General features: G+C 45.2%; 1 pseudogene; it reads left to right on the forward strand.

The window, feature by feature from the left end:
• Positions 1-1,625: 1,625 nt before the first annotated feature.
• On the forward strand, positions 1,626-2,169 carry LOC115938174 (metallothionein-1 pseudogene; annotated as a pseudogene).
• Positions 2,170-3,333: the final 1,164 nt, after the last annotated feature.

Raw genomic sequence — 3,333 nt, forward strand, 5'->3', positions numbered from 1 at the left:
CCTGGAGGCTAAGCTAAGTAAGTTGTTAATTTTAGCTTGGCACACACTGAGCAGGGATAAAGAAAAGGCCAGCATTAAGGAAAACATCCCTGGAAAGTCCATCGGAACTGGCCTGAGGCAAATGTGAAGCGAGAGACATTTGCTTCGAGCAGCGTCCTCTTTCCTTCCCTCCCCAGGAGTTTCTAACAAAGTATCCCACTTGCCTTATTTGATAACACTCCTGGAATTACCATGTGCTCTGATGAAAAACCCTAGAAGAGAAATCAGACCACCTTGACTGTAGGGTCACCCATCCCCGTACTCTCCAGCACTCATCAGCGTTCTCATCTGTAAAATGCCTTGCCTACCTCCAGGGAATTTCTGTGAAGGTCAACTGAAGCAATATATGAGGGATGGAAATCTGCAAAATACTATGTAAATGTGAGGAATCGCATTTATCTATGAGTAATAGAAGACCCAACACAAAATCTTTTAACACAAAAAGAAATATACTATCTCTTAGAATAGGAAGTCTGGATGGGAAGCAGCTCCAGGACTGGATTGAACAAGTGTCTCTAGAACATCCTCAAGAGCTCAAGTGTCTCCCCTCCTCAGTCATCCTCGGATTTCACTGTTGCCCCCTCATGGCTGCCCCAGATCCAGGTACCACATGCAAGGAGAGCCATCCTGAAGGAGAAAGTATCATTTATTAAGATCATGGAGCTTTCTATAAAGCTCTCTCCTCTGATGAGACCTCCCGTCATGTCTCATTGACTAAAATTGTATCATGTGTCCGTCGCTAAACCAATCAATGGAAAAGGAATAGGATTACTATGATTGCCTTAAGACTAACCAAGATTCACCTCCAGAGAGGATGGAAGGAGGTCTCTACTCTCCAACCAGCATCCTCTGAAGCAGACAGCTACCTTAGACTCCTGAACAAAATCAGAGTGTTATTGGCAAGGAAGAGAAGGGGGGATGACAACTGGGTTGGCCACCAACCAGGTTTGCCACAGATTAGCAATTACATTTGGTGTCCCAGCTTCTTCCCTCGGTCTTCTCTACCTGTAAGCCTCCAATTAAGCACATTGTCTGCCCTTTTCCTTCCAATCCTACTAGCTACTAAACTGTTAATGGAATACCAGTTAAAATTATTAGAAATAGGGGCACCTGGGTGGCTCAGTCGTTAAGCGTCTGACTTCGGCTCAGGTCATGATCTCAGGGTCCTAGGATCGAGTCCCGCATCGGGCTCCCTGCTCGGCGAGAAGCCTGCTTCTCCCTCTCCCACTCCCCCTGCTTGTGTTCCCTCTCTCGCTATCTCTCTCTCTGTCAAATAAATAAATAAAATCTTTTAAAAAAAATTGTTAGAAATAATACAGGGTTTCTCACATGTTTCCATTGTGCTGCAGAGAATTGCGAACTTGTACCCCTGGGGGCTTCCTGCCTACTTTACTATGAGAATTCTTTGAAATCTGGTTTTTGGTTTAAAAAAAAAAAAGCAGGTTTGCATTCTACCCTATAACCTAGCCGTGTTTCTTTAATATATGATAGAATGTGATCTTTCCCTTTTACTCAACTTTTTCCTTCCTCCATCTTCCTAGTGGAGAAAAAGTCACCAGTAAGATAAAAGCCAGTGAAATATACCTTGTGGACCACCACAGCTCCAGCCAGCCCAAGTGCCCTCTTCACCACTTGTGTCGGACCCCAAAATACACCCCAGTTGCTTCTGCTCCACCAGTGCATCGTGCACCTGCGCCAGCTCCTGGAAATACAAAGAGTGCAAATGCTCCTCCTGTAAGAAGAGCTACTGCACTTGCTGCCCGTGGACTGGGCCAAGTGTGCCCAGGGCTGCACCTGTAAGGGGGCATCCAACAGGTGCAGCAGCCACGCCTAGTGTCAGGGAGAGCCTGCTCCCTGATGTAAATAGAGCAAAGTGTACAAACCTGCAGGGTTTTTTTTTTTTGTTACCCTGAACCTATTGCTACATTCTTTTTTTTCTATGAAATATTTGAATGACAATAAACTCATGTTGATTTTTTTCTGGCAAAAAATAAATAGGTACATAAAATACTATATCTTGTGGGGCGCCTGGGTGGCTCAGTCGTTAAGCGTCTGCCTTCGGCTCAGGTCATGATCCCAGGGTCCTGGGATCGAGCCCCGCATCGGGCTCCCTGCTCCGCGGGAAGCCTGCTTCTCCCTCTCCCACTCCCCCTGCTTGTGTTCCCTCTCTCGCTGTGTCTCTCTCTGTCAAATAAATAAATAAAATCTAAAAAAAAAAAATACTATATCTTGTGAGCAAAATAATGGCATCAAAGCTGTGCTGTGAAAGGTGGCCAATATAAGCAAGTCTAGTCTCTTTTAAATTGTTCCGTTCTGAAAGGCTTAAAATCTACCCGGTAAAACAGAGCCAGGACCAACTGCAGCCACCCCTCTAAACTGGGCCAACACCAAGGCCCTATGGCTGGCCTTGACAATGAATCTGGTACCTTAGGATGGGGTAGAGGGGTATAAGAGACTGAGGCAGGGGGTACAGCAAGGAGGGAGTACAAATAAAGCATCTCTCACCGGGGCTAGGTTCCTTGGTACAAAGTAAAGGCTGACTCCCTGTGTATTCATGGTTGGGTAATAGTCACTTCACTCTCTTTCTGGAAAGGAGCTATACCTGCACATCCCTCCAGATGCTACGGGCATAAATAAAGGGGGACAGGTAAGAATAGTGTTTTAGAATGATAACCAGCAGGGAAAGAATTCCTGTTTGTTTCATTGGTTAATGGGTGAGGTGTTACTACATTGAGTCGATCACAACCAGAAAACTGGACTGAATCTGAGAGATGGCCCTGTGTCATAAAGCATCTGACTCCAGCTTTGAGGCTGACCACTGATAATTTTCAAGTCTCACCTCCACTTTTCCTTTTCATCCCACATTTGGGCAAGCTGATAGGAAAGTCCATGTGGCACCAGGGGAGAAGTTCAAACTACACAAAATCTTGGCCTGTGTGTGGGAACACTCACCCAGTTCCACCCCCTAAACAAAATGAAACTCAGGGCCACTCACCTTTGTTTTGCTGAAGTCATTTTTGGACTAGCTTAGGTGTCTGAACTGCTCTTCTAGAAAGAATCAATATGTGAATAATAAATTTCTTCCTACCTTCTTAGTGCATATGTGGCATCATCAGTCTTGACAGTGAACCAGTTTGGGGTGGATGGGGGTCCATCATGCCTCTGTGAAGTGAACACAACACTTTGCCTTTCACACTGGTTGGTGACCAGGAAATTTCTCAGTCTGGTGTCAAAATCCACAAAGAACCCAGACTCGCATAAAGAGATAGATAAAAGTAGCAGAAGATTTTCACT

This window comes from Leptonychotes weddellii, chromosome 12, assembly GCF_054177405.1.
Source record: "Leptonychotes weddellii isolate Sample4059 chromosome 12, ASM5417740v2, whole genome shotgun sequence".
In the NCBI taxonomy this organism is placed as follows: domain Eukaryota; kingdom Metazoa; phylum Chordata; class Mammalia; order Carnivora; family Phocidae; genus Leptonychotes; species Leptonychotes weddellii.